This window comes from Oncorhynchus mykiss, chromosome 23 (genome assembly GCF_057628025.1).
Source record: "Oncorhynchus mykiss isolate SJ-2025 chromosome 23, ASM5762802v1, whole genome shotgun sequence".
Classification (NCBI taxonomy): Eukaryota; Metazoa; Chordata; class Actinopteri; order Salmoniformes; family Salmonidae; genus Oncorhynchus; species Oncorhynchus mykiss.
The window spans coordinates 43,063,314-43,084,053 of NC_143044.1; the positions used below are offsets into that span (position 1 = coordinate 43,063,314).

The 20,740-nt window shown below is 47.1% G+C and overlaps 1 pseudogene; it reads right to left on the bottom strand.

Moving 5' to 3' along the window:
• LOC149972608 (protoheme IX farnesyltransferase, mitochondrial-like) overlaps positions 1–20,740 on the bottom strand; it is a 78,858-nt pseudogene that overhangs the window by 11,659 nt on the left and 46,459 nt on the right.

The window sequence follows — 20,740 nt, forward strand, 5'->3', positions numbered from 1 at the left end:
ATCCACGAAACACAGGTGGAAAAAGGCTACCTAAGTATGATTCTCCACAGAGACAACTAACGACAAAATCTAAACCTATAGGGGAGGGTCTGGGTGGGTGTCTGTCCACGGTGGCGGCTCTGGCGTGGGACGTGGACCCCACTCCACCATAGTCCTTCTCCGCCTCTCTACCCGCCTCCGTGGCCTCTTTAACACGGCGCCCCTCGCCGCTGACATCGGACTGGAGACCCAAGCCACGGGTCCTGAATGGACGGGAGATTCCGGCAGCACCGGACGGAGGGGAGTATCCAGGAGAACCGGACGGACGGGAGATTCCAGCAGCACCGGATGGACGGGAGATTCCGGCAGCACCAGACGGATGGGAGACTCCGTCAGCACCGGTGTGAAGGGCAATTCTGGCAGCTCCTGGCTGACTGACGGCTCTGGCAGCTCCTGGCTGACTGACGGATCTGGCAGCTCCTGGCTAACTGACGGATCTGGCAGCTCCTGGCTGACTGACGGATCTGGCAGCTCCTGGCTGACTGACGGATCTGGCAGCTCCTGGCTGACTGACAGCTCTGGCAGCTCCTGGCTGACTGACGGCTCTGGCAGCTCCTGGCTGACTGATGGTTCTGGCAGCTCCTGGCTGACTGACAGCTCTGCCAGCTTCTGGCTGACCGGCGGCTCTGGCAGCTCTTGACTGACCGGCGGCTCTGGCAACTCCTGACTGACCGGCGGCTCTGGCAACTCCTGACTGGCGGGCGGCTCTGGCAGCTCCTGACTGGCGGGCGGCTCTGGCAGCTCAGGACAGACGGGAGACTCTGGCAGCTCAGGACAGACGGGAGACTCTGGCAGCTCAGGACAGACGGGATACTCTGGCAGCTCAGGATAGACGGGAGACTCTGGCAGCTCAGGACAGATGAGAGTCTGGCAGCTCAGGACAGACGTGAGACTCTGGCAGCTCAGGACAGACGGGAGACTCTGGCAGCTCAGGACAGACGGGAGACTCTGACAGCGCTGGGCAGGAGGAAGACTCTGGCAGCACTGGACAGACGGGAGCACTGGTAGGAAGGAGACGGACAGACAGCCTGGTGCGGGGGGCTGCCACCGGAGGGCTGGTGCGTGGAGGTGGCACCGGATAGACCGGACCGTGAAGACGCACTGGAGGTCTCGAGCACCGAGCCTGCCCAACCCTACCTGGCTGTATGCTCCCCGTAGCCAGGCCAGTGCAGCGAGGTGGGATAGCCCGCACTGGGCTGTGCTGGCAAACCGGGGACACCATGCGTAGGGCTGGTGACTTGTACCCCGGCCCGAGGAGACGCACTGGAGACCAGATGCGCTGAACCGGCTTCATGGCACCTGGCTCGATGCCCATTCTAGTCCGGCCGATACAAGGTGCTGCAATGTACCGAACCGGGCTATTTACGCGCACCGGAGACACCGTGCACTTCACGGCATAACACAGTGCCTGCCCGGACCCTCTCTCTCCACGGTAAGCACGGGGAGTTGGCTCAGGTCTCCTACCTGACTTAGCCACCTCCCCCCAATAAATGTTTGGGGCTGCCTCTCCGGCATCCAGCCGCGCTGCCATGCTGCCTCCTCATAGCGCCGCCTCGCAGCTTTCGCTTCCTCCAGCTCTGCCTTGGGGCGGCAATATTCCCCAGCCTGTGCCCAGGGTCCTTTGCCGTCCAGGATCTCCTCCCATGTCCAGGAGTCCTGAGATCGCTGCTGCTGCTGCCCATTACCACGCTGCTTGGTCCTTTGGTGGTGGGTTATTCTGTAACGGTCGTCGTCGGTGGAAGAAGGTGAGGACCAAGGTGCAGCGCTGGTGCAGACACACAACAGAAAACAGAAAACAAACACCCACGAAACACAGGTGGAAAAAGGCTACCTAAGTTTGATTCTCAATCAGAGACAACTAACGACACCTGCCTCTGATTGAGAACCATACCAGGCCAAACTCAAAAACCAACCTAGAAAAACAAACATAGACTGCCCACCCAAACTCACGCCCTGACCACACTAAAACAACGACAAAACAAAGGAACTAAGGTCAGAACATGACAACTACACTAGTTCATTTAGCAGACTAGATTTGCTAATAATTTTGTGGCATTATTTTATGGTATGAAGAATACATTTGAACATAGCAGAAAAAATATAAATTATATTTTCTTCAAACGATTTGAGGAAGTGCGAACATGCGGCTATTCCATGTTGAGCAGTTAACCATTAAATAAGTACTCCTATATGCTTAATTTAGAGTTAATAATGTAACTTGTTGTTTTACAAACGTTGGGCTATATGTTTCATTTTTTTAATATATTTTAAGGCTCTTATATATTGTGAGACTAATGATGATTTGAAAAAAGTAGCTTGTCCAAACTTTGTCAGTCTATCATTCACAATTTGAGAAGCACTTGATAATGCCTCGAGTTTCCCAGCAGCATCCCCTTTGTGTAGTCATAATGCAACCTAAAAAAAATCCATGCCTTTTGCAGCCCTTCTCCCTGAGTGCTGCCTGCTCCAAAGCACCTCTCACTCACACAGCTCTCCATCACGTGATCGGGTCTTTCTAACAGGCTACAAGTTAAGATTAACTTATTTGGGACTGGGGGCAATATTGAGTAGCTTGAATGAATAAGGTGCCCAGAGTAAACTGCCCACTACTCAGGCCCAGATGCTAGAATATGCATATAATTAGTAGATTTGGATACAAAACACTCTGAAGTTTCTAAAACTTTTTGAATGTCTGTGAGTATAACAGAACTCATATGGCAGGCAAAAACCTGAGAAAAAATCCAACCAGGAAGTGGGAAATCTGAGGTTTGTAGGTTTTCAAGTCTTTGCCTATCCAATATACATTGTAAATGTGGTCAGATTGCACTTCCTAAGGCTTCCACTAGATGTCAACAGTCTTTAGAACCTTGTTCCAGGCTTCCACTATGAAGGGGAGCAAATAAGAGCTGTTTGAACCAGGTGTCTGGCAGAATGCCATGAGCTAAGTCACGCGCGTGGCCGTGAGAGTGAGCTGCGTTCCCTTTCATTTCTAAAGACAAAGGAATTGTCCGGTTGGAAAATTATTGAAGATGTATGATAAAAACATCCTAAAGATTGATTGTGTTTCTACGAACTGTAATGGAACTGTTTTGACTTTTCGTCTGGACTAAGTGCCTGCGCCTTGTGAATTTGGATTTGTGAACTAAACGCGCAAACAAAAAGGAAGTATTTGGACATAAATTACGGACTTTATCGAACAAAACAAACCTTTATTGTGGAACTGGGATTCCTCGGAGTGCATTCCGATGAAGATCATCACAGGTAAATGAATATTTATAATGCTATTTCTGAGTTTTGTGACACCTCTGCTTGGTTGATAAATGGCTGTATATTTTTCTGTGGCTAGGCGCTGACATAATTGCATGGTGTGCTTTTACCGTAAAGTTTTTTTTAAAATCTGACACAGCGGTTGCATTAAGGAGAAGTCTATCTATAATCGTATGAACAACACTTGTATCTTAGATCAATGTTTATGATGAGTATTTCTTTAATTTCACCGGATGTTTGTTTGAGACAAGGCATTTCTGAACACAACACACCAATTTCAAATGAGGTTTTAGGACTTAAAGATGAACTTTATCGAACAAAACACACATTTATTGTCTAACATGGAGTCCTGGGAGTGCCATCCGGTGAAGATCATCAAAGGTTAATGATGAATTTTAACACTATTTCTGTCTTTTGTGGCACCTCTCCTTCTTTGGAAAATGGCTGAATGGTTTTCTGTGACTAGGCGCTGACCTAACATAATCGCAAGGTGTGCTTTTGCCGTAAAGCATTTTTGAAATCAGACACTGTGGCTGGATTAACAAGAAGTTTATCTTTAAAATGGTGTATTATGCTTATATGTTTAAGGAATTTTAATAATGAGATTTCTGTTGATTGAATTTGGCGCCCTGCAATTTCACTGGCGCTAGCGTCCCACATATCCCAGAGAGGTCACATCGGGGACACGACTGCACACGTCCTTATCCAATTCGGAGGTGCATCAAAATGCAGCAGAAAAAGAAATCTCCCTTTTTCAGGACACTGTCTTTCAAAGATAATTCACAAAAATCCAAATAACTTCACAGATCTTCATCATAAAGGGTTTAAACACTGTTTCCCAAGCTTATTCAATGAACCATAAACAATTAATGTACATGCACTTGTGGAACAGTCGTTAAGACACTGACAGCTTACAGATGGTAGGCAATTAAGGTCACAGTTATGAAAACTTAGGACACTAAAGAGGTCTTTCTACTGATTCAGAAAAACACCAAAAGAAAGATGCCCAGGGTCCTTGCTCATCTGCGTGAACGTGCCTTAGGCATGCTGCAAGGAGGCATGAGGACTGCAGATGTGGCCAGGACAATAAATTGCAATGTCCGTATTGTGAGACACCTAAGACAGCGCTACAGGGAGACATGGCGGGCAGCTGATCATCCTCGCAGTGGCAGAACCTGTGTAACAACACCTGCACAGGATCGGTACATCTTAACATCACACCTGCGGGACAGGTACAGCATGGCAACAACAACTGCCCAAGTTACACCAGGTACGCACAATACCTCCATCAGTGCTCAGACTGTCCGCAATAGGCTGAGAAAGGCTGGACTGAGGGTTTGTAGGCCTGTTGCAAGGTAGGTCCTCACCAGACAGCACCGGCAACAACGTCGCCTTTGGGCACAAACCCACCATCACTGGACAAGACAGGACTGGCAAAAACTGCTCTTCACTGACGAGTCACAGTTTTGTCTCACCAGGTGTGATGGTCAGATTTGCGTTTATCGTGGAAGGAATGAGCGCTACACCGAGGCCTGTACTCTGGAGTACTATTGATTTGGAGGTGGAGGATCTGTCATGGTCTGGGGCGGTGTGTCACAGCGTCATCGGACTGAGCTTGTTGTCATTGCAGGCAATCTCAGCACTGTGCGTCACAGGGAAGACATACTCCTCCTTCATGTGGCTTCATACAGGCTCATCCTGACACGACCCTTCAGCATGACAATGCCACCAGCCATATTGCTCGTTCTGAGTGTGATTTCCTGCAAGACAGGAATGTCAGTGTTCTGCCATGGCCAGCGAAGAGCCCGGATCTCAATCCCATTGAGCATGTCTGGGACCTGTTGGATCGGATGGTGAGGGCTAGGACCATTCCCCCCAGAAATGTCCGGGAACTTGTAGGTGCCTTGGTGGAAGAGTGCGGTAACATCTCACATCAAGAACTGGCAAATCTGGTGCAGTCCACGATGAGGAGATGCACTGCAGTACTTAATAAAGCTGCTGGCCACACCAGATACTGACTGTTACTTTTGATTTTGACCCCCCCTTTGTTCAGGGTCACATTATTCAATTTCTGTTAGTCACATGTCTGTGGAACTTGTTTCTTTTTTTTGCTGAGTGTAGAAGATTTTGGATGAACAGTCCATATTTACTTTTCTTCAGCCAACAAGATGAGTAGGCCTAACGAACAGCAAAAACACTAGGCGGTGTCACTCTACTATCACCCATAGTACAAAAGTGGACCTCTTCTATTCTGTGTGAGAAAAAAATAATTCAAAAATAGTCTGGGACAGTTGTGGGATGCAATAGATCCCAAATGAACACAACAACTAGCATCAAAAAAACTTTTTTACGCAATGAGGCTGACGCAACAGATCAGAACGTTTTGCTTGCTATTTCTCCACATTATAAGTGCAGCAATGCGCACACGACAATAGGCTATAGGTGTGTATGATCCATTAGCGGAAAACTCCATTATCAAAGTGACCACAAATGCGATCATGCAAGTAATGCTTTTATTATAATTTTGCATTTTTTTAAGTGAAAATGATCTTCCCCAAACTTGAAACTCACACACTGCGTACGGTGTGTCCTAGTTAGGCTCTACACCTGTTGTAAAGCGGATAAACGTGCTTTATTTCAGAAGTTATTCGGCCACTTTTGTTGTGATACAAACCTTTACAAAACATATAGGCATATGGAATAGGCTATATGAGGTGTGGGACTATGATTTAAAAAAGCCACAAGCTGGGCTTCATTCACAAGTGATAGACTAATACTGTCACCCATCAGACTGTTCTTGTTTTAATCTTGTCTTTACATATACTAAATCATATACAGTACCAGTCCAAAAATGTGGACACATCTTCTCATTCAAGGGTTTCCTTTATTTTTGTAATTTTCTACATTGTAGAATAATAGTGAAGACATCAAAACTATGAAAATTGTTTTGATTTAGAATGGACCATTATCATGGACCTGTCTCAAAACAAGGGCAGGGGAAAAAGACATTTTTTTTTTTTCATTTTTTCATTTATTTTTTTCATTTAAAGACATCTATTTTCTCACACAATTGCATTACCTATAGAAATGTGGCACAACATGAGCTCATGCGCTCTCATGAAGTGTTTGATTAGATTTTTGAATACATTTGCGTTGATGTCAGAGTGATTAGAGGGACAATAGGGTGCTGAGTACCAGACAGTTAGCACGTTTGGTCGGATACTAATGACCATCAGCACTATGAATAAATTATCACTTGGAATTTGACTGCCTTCGTGACTCGTGACAATAATATGGTCACCACACAGCCCTGTTTTCAATGCAACATACCGAAACAAAAACTATGCAACAGATTTTGTTGTAGACAGAACGCATCGAAGTAAGCTTTAATTGCATTGACACTCATGACTCAGGTGCTCCATAAACAATCAGAGCTGCAGTAGGCGTATATGCAAATAGACCATTGCCATCTGTACCATTTACTTTGAACTGGACTGTGTTTAACACATCTTTGAAAAGAGAGTCAGGTAAAGTGTTTAATAATAATGCATTGTATTTTGTAAAGTGATTTCTTGTATCAAATAACAACACTTTCAGTCACCTCCTTGTTTGAAGTGTGTGTGTGATGCTGTGCTTTGCATGCACAGCAGCACTACTGTTTCATTGAAGTGTACCCACGGCGCTCCCTGCCTCCCCAAGGCGCTCCCTGCCCCCTGCCTCCCCACGGCGCTCCCTGCCTCCCCACGGCGCTCCCTGCCTCCCCAAGGCGCTCCCTGCCCCCTGCCTCCCCACGGCGCTCCCTGCCTCCCCATGGCGCTCCCTGCCTCCCCACGACGCTCCCTGCCTCCCCAGGGCGCTCCCGGCCTCCCCACGGCGCTCCCTGCCTCCCCACAGCGCTCCCTGCCTCACCACGGCGCTCCCTGCCTCCCCACGGCGCTCCCTCCCTCACCACGGCGCTCCCTGCCCCCTGCCTCACCACGGCGCTCCCTGCCTCACCACGGCGCTCCCTGCCTCACCACGGTGCTCCCTGCCCCCCCACGGCACTCCCTACCTCCCCATGTTATTATATGAGACACACAGTTACACAGATCTGCTATTACAGTGATCCAGTTTCCACACTGGAAACACACTGCTCTAGATAGATCAGATACCAATATGGAGATGAGAAGGGCAGTGGCAGCATATTTGGTGATGGTATCCAGGTCTCAAAATTATTTTATCCTGGTTAAATAAATGCTGAATATATTTTATGCAAAAATGTTGTGAGACATAAACAGATGTAGAGAGACAAAGACAGGCTGTCCCAAATAGCACGCTATTCCCTATCTAGTGCAGTACCTTTAGACCAGGGCCCGTAAGACTCTGAACTATATAGGGAATAGGTTGTCATTAGGGATGCACCTAAAAGGAAGTATAATTTTTAGTGTACCTTATCTGTCCTCTGACCAGGGGCCGGTTCTTTGTGAGGTTCATGTTGGAGTCAAAGGGCACCTCAAAGTACTGTGGAGAGGAAATTATGGGTTAATGAATGAGTCACGCAAACACAGACTCCAGATCAGTGGCACTTTCCTAAATAACACCCACACAGACCCCAGATCAGTGGCACTTTCCTAAATAACACCATCGCTCTGGCATAGTGGGTGTCTTAACCATTATCATCTTCTATGGGAGAATAAATAAAATAAAAGAAAAATAACACCACAACTAAATGATGGTGAACATACACCAAAAAATATTTAGACATCGGTAGTGAAGGAAAGTGATGGGAACAGCTCATGGGAAATCTCTGAGTAGAACAGTGTCCCTTTACGTCACAGTGCAGGGACAGAGGAGGGACAAAGCAGAGTCCCTTTACATCACAGAGGAGGGACAGAGCAGAGTCCCTTTACATCACAGAACAGGGACAGAACAGAGTCCCTTTACATCACAGAGCAGGGACAGAACATAGTCCCTTTACATCACAGAGCAGGGACAGAACATAGTCCCTTTACATCACAGTGCAGGGACAGAGGAGGGACAGAGCAGAGTCCCTTTACATCACAGAGCAGGGACAGAACATAGTCCATTTACATCACAGAGCAGGGACAGAACATAGTTCCTTTACATCACAGAGCAGGGACAGAACAGAGTCCCTTTACATCACAGAGCAGGGACAGAACATAGTCCCTTTACATCACAGAGCAGGGACAGAACATAGTCCCTTTACATCACAGAGCAGGGACAGAACATAGTCCCTTTACATCACAGAGCAGGGACAGAACATAGTCCCTTTACACCACAGAGCAGGGACAGAACATATTCCCTTTACATCACAGAGCAGGGACAGAACAGAGTCCCTTTACATCCCAGAGCAGGGACAGAACATAGTCCCTTTATATCACAGAGCAGGGACAGAACATAGTCCCTTTACATCACAGAGCAGGGACAGAACATAGTCCCTTTACATCACAGAGCAGGGACAGAGGTTGGACAGAACAGTGTCCCTTTACCTCACAGAGCAGGGACAGAGGTTGGACAGAACAGTGTCCCTTTACCTCACAGAGCAGGGACAGAGGTGGTGGGGGGCGTGACGAGGGAGTTGAAGGGATCTGGGGTACATAGGGGGACAATTATGTGGGAAAACTACTTATTTTTCAGTTTTCTGATCTACTCTGGGGGAGTCTGCTTCAAAGTGACCCCAAGAGATCAGCGATGTGTGACTAACACACAAACACATGGGGGTACTTAAATGCAGGAACTGGCTAATCTGTGTGTGTGTGTGTGTGTGTGTGTGTGTGTGTGTGTGTGTGTGTGTGTGTGTGTGTGTGTGTGTGTGTGTGTGTGTGTGTGTGTGTGTGCATGCGTGTGTGTTTATGAGCCACCACCCTAATGAGTAAAACAGAGTACTCGGACCAAAGTCCAGACGATCAGAGAATATCAAGATCCATTACTTTTGAAATATGGATAGAATAAAATAAACAGATAATACACTTCTCTTCTCCATCCTTAAATTACTGGCTGTTTGACATCGGAAAGTCTCCATATTTAAAAACACCCCTGTGGTCGGTAATAGGTTTCACATAGAGTGCATTTATATTTTGCTAGAGGCCTCTGGGAGTTGGGTCATACCACTTTAGTGGCACAGCAGGGGGGAAATGTCTTTGCATTAACTGTGACAAAGGAGTCTGTCTGCTTGGCCTGCCTGCACAGTGTTCAGGGAACAAAAACCTCCTTGGATAGGCTAGCTAGATGAGCGACCTTCAGGATTCACCTAATAGGGCCCTGGTCAAAGTAGTTCACTAGCCACTATATGCAATATTGTGCCATTTGGGACACAGTGAATTGTTCACTATATTCACACACTACTGATGGGATGAATACAACATTGATTGACGACCAACAGGTAATACTGTACAAACAGGTGGGTACTCTACTAGTCAGGTCTAGACTGCATCCAGAAGTTTGGGTTGATAATTGATGTCTTTCATTTTGTTTTAGTGGCTTCTGGCAGCAGAGTGTGTAACACAAACCCACAAGCCACCCACAGTGATAAAGTTAGTGGACGGATAAGCTGAGCTCCATAGCTTCATGTGTTCCATATAGAGTCAGTCTTCCGTCTTTCCCTACATGCTACAGCTGTAGTCCGTACAGCACTGTACTGGGCCTGGCCTGACTGTGCAGCAGACCTGGGTTCAAAATTAGGGCTGGGCGATATGGCCAAAATATTATATCACACTATTTTTCTAATTTTGATGGTCTTTTATGTCTCTGAATAATAAAAGTTGTAGCTAAATATGCTTTATGGGAAGTGCATGGAAACAAATAAATGCTAAATGGTTGTAATGAGCTTTCTCCATTCTGATTGTGTACGAATCAAAATCGTCTTTTGTAGCCTCCAATTCTGGTACTCGACCATGTCTTCATTTCCTGCACTAATTTGTTATCATTTAGACACAGTCACATTTCTTTTATCTTAGAATGCCTCTATTTCATACAAACTAGTAAAACGTTTCCTTCATGAGAATAATTTTTCTCATATTTGACAATATTTTCTGCTTCAATTGCAGTTCTTACTTTCATAGTCTGCCGATTTCCAGGGGCAAGCTTTCCCTAAAGAAATTGTTGACTTGTGCTAATAAATTAGCGAGCAGTCCTCAGCTGTTAGCAGTTTCTTACTGGTCAGCTAACAGTTCTCAGCAGTTTCTTACTGGTCAGCTAGCAGTTCTCAGCTATTAGCAGTTTCTTACTGGTTAGCTAGCAGTTCTCAACTGTTAGCAGTTTCTTACTGGTCAGCTAGCAGTTCTCAGCTATTAGCAGTTTCTTACTGGTCAGCTAGCAGTTCTCAGCTGTTAGTAGTTTCTTACTGGTCAGCTAGCAGTTCTCAGCTGTTAAGAAGTTTCTTACTGGTGAGCTAGCAGTTCTCAGCTGTTAGCAGTTTCTTACTGGTGAACTAGCAGTTCTCAGCTGCTAAGAAGTTTCTTACTGGGGGCTAGCATTTCTCAGGTGTTAGTAGTTTCTTACTGGTGAGCTAGCAGTTCTCAGGTGTTAGTAGTTTCTTACTGGGGAGCTAGCAGTTCTCAGGTGTTAGTAGTTTCTTACTGGTCAGCTAGCAGTTCTCAGCTGTTAGCAGTTTCTTACTGGTGAGCTAGTAGTTCTCAGCTGTTAGCAGTTTATTACTGGTTAGCTAGCAGTTCTCAGCTGCTAAGACGTTTCTTACTGGTGAGCTAGCAGTTCTCAGCTGTTAGCAGTTTCTTACTGGTGAGCTAGCAGTTCTCAGCTGTTAGCAGTTTCTTACTGGTGATCAAAAGGGATTATTATTATGTAACAAATCTTCAAAATATCGCTTTAGAATGTAAAGTAAAAATCCAAACTGGTCCTTGATTGAATACCACTATATAGTTTATGATTTACCGTAAAGCACTGGGTTCAAATAATATTTCAAATATTTCAAATACTTTCAGCATTTGCTCTAGCTTGCCCGGAGTGCCAAATGGGCTGAGTTACCACTTTTGGGACTATTATGTTGGTCTATTAAGTCAGGCAAGCTCAATCAAGCACAGCTAAAATACAGTGCTTTCATAAAGTATTGAGACTTTTTCCACATTTTGTTACATTACAGCCTTTTTCTAAAATTGATTAAATATTTTTTTCCCCTCATCAATCGACACATATACCCCATAATGACAAAGCAAAACAACAATATCACATTTACATAAGTATTCAGACCCCCCCTGATTACAGCCTCAAGTTTTTTGGGGTATGATACTACAAGCTTGGCAAACCTGTATTTGGGGAGTTTCTCCCATTCTTTTCTGCAGATCCTCTCAAGCTCTGTCAGGTTGGATGGGGAGCGTCGCTGCACAGCTATTTTGAGTTCTCTCTAGAGATGTTCGATTGTGTTCAATTCCGGGCTTTGACTGGGCTAATCAAGGACATTCAGATACTTGTCCCAAAGCCACTCCTGCATTGACTTTGCTGTGTGTTTACGGTCTTTGTCCTGTTGGAAGGTGAACCATCTCCCCAGTCCGATGTCCTGAGAGCTCTGGAGTAGGTTTTCATCAATGATCTCTCTGTACTTTGCTCAGTTAATCTTTCCATCAAACCTGACTAGCCTTCCAGTCCCTGCAACTGGAAAACATCCCCACATCATGATGCTGTCACCACAATGCTTCATCGTAGGGATGGTGCCAGGTGTCCTCCAGACATGACACTTGGCATTCAGGCCAAAGATTTCGATCTTGGTTTCATCACACCAGAGAATATTGTTTCTCATGGTCCTTTAGATGCCTTTTTGGCAAAATCCAAGTGGGCTGTCATGTGCCTTTTACTGAGGAGTGGCTTCTGTCTGGCCACTAACATAAAGGCCTGATTGGTGTAGTGCTGCAGAGATGGTTGTCCTTCTGGAAGGTTCTCCCACCTCCACAGAGGAACTCTGGAGCTCTGTTAGAGTGACCATCGGGTTCTTGGTCACCTCCCTGACTAAGGCCCTTCTCCCCTGATTGCTCAGTTTGGCCGGGCGGCCAGCTCTAGGAAGAGTCTTGGTGGTTCCAAACTTCTTCCATCTAAGAATGATGGAGGCAACTGTGTTCTTGTGGGCCTTCAATGCTGCAGAAATGTTTTGGTACCCTTCCGCAGATCATGGCTTGGTTTTTGCTCTGACATGCATTGTCAACTGTGTCAACCTTAATTAGACAGGTGTGTGCCTATCCAAATCATGTTCAAATCAATAAAATGTACCACAGGTGGACTCCAAAAAAGTTGCAGAAACATCTCAAGGATGATAAATGGAAACAGGATGCACCTGAACTCAATTAATTTCAAGATTCCTACCTTTTTTCTAAAAACCTGCTTTCACTTTGTCATTATCCGTATTGTGTGTAGATTAATGAGGAAAAACATTTAAGCAATTTTAGAATAATGCTGTAACGTAACAAAATGTGGAAAAAGGGAATGGGTCTGAATACTTTCCGAATGCACTGTATTTGAAAGAAAACAAACACTATTCTACTGCGGCTGTGGGACCCAGGGCTCAGGCTGAGGTGTTAATTCTATTCCTGGATCAGGAAACACGTCAGGATGTCAGTGGCAGCAGGACGGTACATAGGGGAAAGAGAGAGGGACAGAGCTTCGTACTCCAGCTGTCACGTTCTGAACTTTATTTCCTTTGTTTTGTCGTTATTTAGTATGGTCAGGGCGTGAGTTGGGATGGGCAGTCTATGTTTTTCTATGATTTTGGGATTTCTATGTTTCGGCCTAGTATGGTTCTCAATCAGAGGCAGGTGTCATTAGTTGTCTCTGACTGAGAATCATACTTAGTTAGCCTGTCACGTTCTGACCATCGTTCGTGTGTGTTTTCCTTGTTTTAGTGTTGGTCAGGACGTGAACTGGGTGGGCATTCTATGTTGGATGTCTTGTTTGTCTATTTCTATGTCTGGCCTGATATGGTTCTCAATCAGAGGCAGGTGTTAGTCATTGTCTCTGATTGGGAACGATATTTAGGTAGCCTGGGTTTCACTGTGTGTTTGTGGGTGATTGTCCTTAGTGTTAGTTTGCACCAGTTTAGGCTGTTTCGGTTTTCATTACGTTTATTATTTTGCACTGTTTGTATTTAGATTCGTGTTGCTATAGTCACAATAAACATGGATCGTAATCTACACGCCGCATTTTGGTCCGACTCTCCTTCTCATAAAGAAAACCGTTACAGAATCACCCACCACAAAGGGACCAAGCAGCGTGTCAACAGGCAGGAGCAGCGCGAGGAGACGCGCAATAAGGATTTCTGGACATGGGAGGAATTCCTCGACGGGAGAGGACCCTGGGCTAAACCAGGGGAGTGTAGCCGCCCAAAGGTGCAGCGGGAGAAGAAACAACAGGAGCAGCCCAAAGAGGAGTACAGTATGGAGTATACGACTTGGGAGGAGATCGACAGGTGGGCGGCCGACCCAGGGAGAGTGCCGGAGCCCGCCTGGGATTTGATGGAGCAGTGCGCGGAAGGTTATCAGAGAATGGAGTTGGCGAAGCAGGCACGGCGGCGCGGAAGGAAGCCCGAGAGGCAGCCCCAAAAATTTCTTGGGGGGGGGCTAACAGGGAGTATGGCTACGCCAGGTAGGAGACCTGGGCAGACTCCCTGTGCTTACCGGGGGGCTAGAGAGACCGGACAGGCACCGTGTTATGCAGTGGTGCGCACGGTGTCTCCAGTGCGGGTGCATAGCCCGGTGCGGTATATTCCAGCTCCGCGTGTCGGCCGGGCTAGATTGAGCGTCGAGCCTAATGCCATGAAGCCGGCTCTACGCAGCTGGTCCCCAGTGCGTCTCCTTGGGCCGGCTTACATGGCACCAGCCTTGCGCTCGGTGTCTCCGGTTCGCCTGCATAGCCCAGTGCGGGCTATTCCACCTCGCCGCACTGGCAGGGCGACCGTGAGCATTCAACCAGGTAAGGTTGGGCAGGCTCGGTGCTCAAGAGCTCCAGTGCACCTGCACGGTCCGGTTTTTCCAGTACCACCTCAACACCCCAGCCCTCCGGTAGCAGCTCCCCGCACCAGGCTTCCTGTGCGTGTCCTCGGCCCAGTACCACCAGTGCCAGCACCACGCATCAGGCCTACAGTGCGCCTCGCCTGTCCAGCGCTGCCAGAGCCTTCCTCCTCTCCAGCGCTGTCGGAGTCTCCCGCCTGTTTAGCGCTGTTAGAGCCTTCCTTCTCTACAGCGCTGCCGGAGTCTCCCGCCTGTTCAGAACTGCCAGTCTGCATAGAGCTGCCAGTCTGCATAGAGCTGCCAGTCTGCAAGGAGCTGCCAGTCTGCAAGGAGCTGCCAGTCTGCAATGAGCTGCCAGTCTGCAAGGAGCTGCCAGTCTGCAAGGAGCTGCCAGTCTGCATAGAGCTGCCAGTCTGCAAGGAGCCGCCAGAGCTGCCTTTCTGCAGGATGCCGCCAAAGCTGCCAGTCTGCAAGGAGCCGCCAGAGCTGCCAGTCTGCAAGGAGCCGCCAGAGCTGCCAGTTAGCATGGAGCAGCCAGAGCCGCCAGTCAGCATGGAGCAGCCAGGGCCGCCAGTCAGCATGGAGCAGCCAGGGCCGCCAGTCAGCATGGAGCAGCCAGGGCCGCCAGTCAGCATGGAGCAGTCAGTCAGCATGGAGCAGCCAGTCAGCATGGAGCAGCCAGAGCAGCCAGTCAGCATGGAGCAGCCAGAGCTGCCAGTCAGCATGGAGCAGCCAGTCAGCATGGAGCAGCCAGAGCTGCCAGTCAGCATGGAGCAGCCAATCAGCACGGAGCAGCCAGAGCTGTCAGTCGACCAGACTCTTCCAGATCTGCCAGTCGACCAGACTCTTCCAGATCTGCCAGTCGACCAGACTCTTCCAGATCTGCCAGTCGACCAGACTCTTCCAGATCTGCCAGTCGACCAGACTCTTCCAGATCTGCCAGTCGACCAGACTCTTCCAGATCTGCCAGTCGACCAGACTCTTCCAGATCTGCCAGTCGACCAGACTCTTCCAGATCTGCCAGTCGACCAGACTCTTCCAGATCTGCCAGTCGACCAGACTCTTCCAGATCTGCCAGTCGACCAGACTCTTCCAGATCTGCCAGTCGACCAGACTCTTCCAGATCCGCCAGTCGACCAGACTCTTCCAGATCCGCCAGTCGACCAGACTCTTCCAGATCCGCCAGTCGACCAGACTCTTCCGGATCCGCCAGTCGACCAGACTCTTCCGGATCCGCCAGTCGACCAGACTCTTCCGGATCCGCCAGTCGACCAGACTCTTCCGGATCCGCCAGTCGACCAGACTCTTCCGGAACCGCCAGCCGACCAGACTCTTCCGGAACCGCCGGCCAGCCAGGATCTGCCGGATCCAACCACCTGCCTGAGCTTCCTCTCAGTGCTGAGCTTCCTCTCAGTGCTGAGCTTCCTCTCAGTGCTGAGCTACCCATCAGTCCCGAGCTACCTCTGTCCCGAGCTGCCCCTCTGTCCCGAGCGGTCTTTAAGGAGGGTAACCTATCTAGGGACGCTAAGGAGGTGGACTAAAACTGTTATGGAGTGGGGTCCACGTCCAGCGCCAGAGCCGCCACCGCGGACAGATGCCCACCCACACCCTCCCCCATAGGTTTAAGTTGTGCGTCCGGAGTCCGCACCTTGGAGGGGGGGTACTGTCACGTTCTGACCATCGTTCGTGTGTGTTTTCCTTGTTTTAGTGTTGGTCAGGACGTGAACTGGGTGGGCATTCTATGTTGGATGTCTTGTTTGTCTATTTCTATGTCTGGCCTGATATGGTTCTCAATCAGAGGCAGGTGTTAGTCATTGTCTCTGATTGGGAACCATATTTAGGTAGCCTGTGTTTCACTGTGTGTTTGTGGGTGATTGTCCTTAGTGTTAGTTTGCACCAGTTTAGGCTGTTTCGGTTTTCATTACGTTTATTATTTTGCACTGTTTGTATTTAGATTCGTGTTGCTATAGTCACAATAAACATGGATCGTAATCTACACGCCGCATTTTGGTCCGACTCTCCTTCTCATAAAGAAAACCGTTACATAGCCTGGGTTTCACTGTTTGTTTGTGGGTGATTGTCTATGTTAGTTGCTTCTGTCAGCACTGTTCTCATTATAGCTTCACGGTTGTTATTTCGTTTATTATTTTGTATAGTTTGTATTCAGTGTTCAGTGCTTTCTTTTATTAAAAAAATCATCATGAACACATACCACGCTGCATTTTGGTCCGCTTCATACGACGATCGTGACACCAGCTGGAGTCGCAGACTGGGCCAGAGCAGAACTGGCCCTCAGGCAGACCAAGTTATCACATGCAGGACCGGTCATTGGTCACATAAAAACAGAACAATCGTTTCAGTTTCCAATAACGCCATCATTCTGACCTGTACATGAAAACTGACTCCCACCTATCGGACCCTCACATAAATGGACTTCTCTGGGATTTTCTCTCCCTTTAAGGCCTGTGTGGGGAGGAGTTTAGCTGAAAACGCTGTACGGACACTGACACACTGCCTGGTTTGGCTATGTGCTTGTCCTCTATGGATGCCTGGATTGATATGAATGTCATACTCTAGTTACTCAGTGAGCCCACTGCGTCCGCCGTGTGTCCCCATCACAGTGTGTCCCCTTCTATTCTCCTCCTGTCAGCCTTTCATCTGGATCACAGCACTACCAGCCCTCTCCTCTCAGCCCATTACTTCCCTTCAACCACACAGTCCCATGTTACAACCATTTGTCCTTGGCTTTAAGCAATTATGCCATTCCACTGTGTGTGTGCATGTGTGCTTGCTTGCTTGCATTTGTTTGGGTGCAGATGAAAAGAGTCAGAGCAGTTCGAAACTGTTTAAAGCTGTTTAAATCTGATTGGCACAATAACACAACCACCTGACAACTTAATAACTTCCTGTTCCTGGGAGACGCTCAGTCCACAATCAATCACATCACGAGGGCATAAATGTCAATCTGATATAATTTTGAACAGTGGAATGTCAAACAGTCTATTAATGAAGTGTTCTGTATAGGTAATAGAGACTCTCTGTCCCAGATGGAAGCATATTCCCTTTATAGTGCATTACTTTTGACCAGGTCCAGAGGGTTTGTGTCAAAAGTGTTGCACTGTAAATGGAATAGGGTGCTATTTGGGAACCAGTCATAAAGAGGCTCACAGCTACAGCTGTAGGTTTTATGTCCAGGACTGTAGTACTCAGATCCTCTGAGGTTGCACAGAGAGAAGACTGAGCTCCCAGCCATCCTCTCCCAGCCAGTTAGATTGATGGTGTACAACTGAAAGGCTGTCCAGCCAGAAAGGAGCTGGAAGCTGTGGAGGGGTTGTGCTGCTTTTGATTACACACACTCCACCACCACTGTAAAGACAACTATCCACCTGTGTGTGTGTGTGTGTGTCAAATCAAATCAAATCAAATTTTATTTGTCACATACACATGGTTAGCAGATGTTAAAGAGAGTGTAGCGAAATGCTTGTGCTTCTAGTTCCGACAATGCAGTAATAACCAACAAGTAATCTAGCTAACAATTACAAAACTACTACCTTATACACACAAGTGTAAGGGGATAAAGAATATGTACATAAAGATATATGAATGAGTGACGGTACAGAGCGGCATAGGCAAGATACAGTAGATGGTATTGAGTGCAGTACATACATATGAGATGAGTATGTAAACAAAGTGGCATAGTTAAAGTGGCTAGTGATACATGTATTACATAAAGATGCAGTAGATGATATAGAGTACAGTATGTACGTATACATATGAGATGAATAATGTAGGGTATGTAAACATTATATTAGGTAGCATTGTTTAAAGTGGCTAGTGATATATTTTACATCATTTCCCATCAATTCCCATTATTAAAGTGGCTGGAGTTGAGTCAGTGTGTTGGCAGCAGCCACTCAATGTTAGTGGTGGCTGTTTAACAGTCTGATGGCCTTGAGATAGAAGCTGTTTTTCAGTCTCTCGGTCCCAGCTTTGATGCACCTGTACTGACCTCGCCTTCTGGATGATAGCGGGGTGAACAGGCAGTGGCTCGGGTGGTTGTTGTCCTTGATGATCTTTATGGCCTTCCTGTGACATCGGGTGGTGTAGGTGTCCTTGAGGGCAGGTAGTTTGCCCCCGGTGATGCGTTGTGCAGACCTCACTACCCTCTGTGTGTGTGTGTGTGTGTGTGTGTGTGACATTTCCGCTTCCTGTGGTCAACTTAGAGGAAAATCTGTGTGCTTTCTATCACATTGTGATTTATAGTGATGGAAAACTGTGGGTCTTCTAGAACTTTTATGTCTGGCGATTAGAACACAGAGACTGGAGGTGAACTGCAGTGCTATTGTGTCTTAGTCTGTGAGTCTGGTTGATGCCACTTGACCAGAGTACATAATGACTCAGTAAAAAGCAGGATAGAGCATCCATGTCACTGAGAGAACACATGTAGATGACGTAGCAATCAGTCCAACACACACACCTCAAGGACAACGAGTGAGAAGCTGTGTTTGTGAATTAAAGCTGTGTGGGCCCAGCTCTATCCATTCAGTCTATTACAACACAGCTGAGCAACACAGGCAGATAGACAGACAGACAGACAGACAGACAGACAGACAGACAGACAGACAGACACACAGGCCAAAGCAGCTGCTTCCCTCAGGCGTCAATCATAACCACAGTGCTACAGTGAGTGTGCATGTGTTATAACAGTAACCACATACCAGTGTCTGAGGCCAGCCCCATTGGGCACCTCTTACTCCCACGGGGAGAGGGGTTGCCCTACCAACCTACCCACAACAGACACAGCCAGCCAGGCCCCACAAACAACAACAGGAAAGTGACAGAGGTCAGGGCATGGAACAGCTGTACAGTATCAACCCCACGGCAGCGCCAGCTGACCTAACATCTCTAGCCAACTCCTCCTCTCCCTCTCCTCCTTTCTTTCTATCACTCTTTTTGTCTGGTTATTGAGGGAAACCCAGGTGCACTGTGTCTACACAGTAAACTCTACAGAATCACCAAGTCATCACTTGTTGGGGCCGTCACCTGTTTGTACTGTACACCTGTACCCCCGTACATTGACTCTGTACAGGTACCCCCTGTATAAAGCCTCGTTATTATGTAATTTTCTTGTGTTACTTTTTGATTTGCAAGTAAGCATTTCACGGCAAGGTCTACTACACCTGTTGTATTCGGAGCATGTGACAAATAATATTTGATTTGACCTGTTTGTACTTTACTGTACTGTACACTGATTGTTCCAGTTACCTGTTTGTACTGTACACTGCAGCTAAATGGGACGTGAGACTGTTTCAACTCCAAACATTCATGGGGTGGTTTCTAGCTTCTCGTACACGCCAGTCCTCTTTACACACCGCCTGAGAGCTCTCTACAAAGCCCTCTAAACCGGAGAATGAACCAGCCCTCTTTACACACAACCTGAGAGCTCTCTACAAAGCCCTCTAAACCGGAGAATGAACCAGCCCTCTTTACACACCACCGAGAGCTCTCTACAAAGCCCTCTAAACCGGAGAATGAACCAGCCCTCTTTACACACCACCCGAGACCTCTCTACAAAGCCCTCTAAACCGGAGAATGAACCAGCCCTCTTTACACACCACCGAGAACTCCCTACAAAGCCCTCTAAACCGGAGAATGAACCAGCCCTCTTTACACACCACCGAGTGCTCTCTACAAAGCCCTCTAAACCGGAGAATGACCCAGCACTCTTTACACACCACCTAAGAGCTCTCCACCAGAGTATATGAGCGGATTTTAGCTGTTGAGAGGTGCTTGCTCACCGCTCTGGGGCCTCCAACCGCTCGCTAAAAAACAATCCACGTTCACAGGTTAAAAAACTGCCACTCCAAATTCGCTTCATTCATTAAAATCACAATTTAACAAACTCATCTGTTTTTGTGACAACCTGGAACTACCATTTGGTTTTTAAGCATTGAAACCAAACCACATGATTTGAATGAAAAGTTTTTTAATAAACATGAAAAGGTTAATGTAAGAAGCACTCATAATTTCAAACAGGCTTCATGTTGTATTAAACAGCATATAAACACTCTAAATAGGTCAGGAGGCAGACAGGGAACATAAGAAGGAATGGTAATTCATTATTTAGGCTATATTATTTAAATTATTTCAAGGCGATAGCCTACAAACAAAAAATGTACATTGTGAGGCATTTCAGAGTGTGACACAACAGGCTGGTGAGGACATAAAGTGCTCAGCAGTTAAACAACATTTTATTGAATTGAATCACTATAGTCTATAAATTGAGCATATAGGCTGTGACTTACTTAGAATTAAATAAGAGATCAGATTTTTGTTTAGAAATACGTTGCTACAATGACACACTTCATTCTCTATCCACCTCGTTCCTTTCTTTTAGCATGTATTGGTTACACCATCATGCTTTCGGGATACGTGTCTTTTCAGATTCCACAATGATTCTTTAGTTGTGGACACTGCATCACCAC